We start from the raw sequence: 496 nt of genomic DNA, 5'->3' as shown, positions 1-496 counted from the left end.
CCATCCACTGTGCACTGAAAACATCAAACCGGGGGCTGCCGAGGTGTATCCCTGCACACGTCTCATCTGTCGGAGAAGCTCAGTGAGTGGTGGTGAGCATGTGAGACTAGAAACTGAGCAATAATTCCAGCACTTTGGCAGCAGAGGCAGGAGACGTTCTCACCAGCTGGGGGTCACTAATCTCTGTGGGGAGAAGGCCTTCTTGGACCACTGTGTCAACACCTCAAATGTCTTAAAAATCAGGGAACCTGCAGCAGTTCCGTGACAGATTGTGTGCTGCCATGTGGTGGGTAGAACCACCCCGCCTAGCAGAGTGCATGGTGCTCCGTGACCTGCCTGGGTCTGCTGGCCTGGCGAGTCTTGCAGCGTGGACTGTGTGTTGTAACTCCCATGGAGGTGGCTGTGTGAAGGGGGAAAGCACCACATAGAGGGTTACAGAGCAGCTCAAGGAGGTGCCCTTGAGCCAGGTGAGAAAACAGCTGCTGGCAGCCGCCTC

This window comes from Heterocephalus glaber, unplaced genomic scaffold, assembly GCF_053883595.1.
Source record: "Heterocephalus glaber isolate CG9 unplaced genomic scaffold, H.glaber_assembly_v1.0 deba00001600, whole genome shotgun sequence".
Classification (NCBI taxonomy): domain Eukaryota; kingdom Metazoa; phylum Chordata; class Mammalia; order Rodentia; family Bathyergidae; genus Heterocephalus; species Heterocephalus glaber.
The sequence above is the reverse complement of the archived record's forward strand: the minus strand, read 5'-3'. Positions refer to the sequence as shown.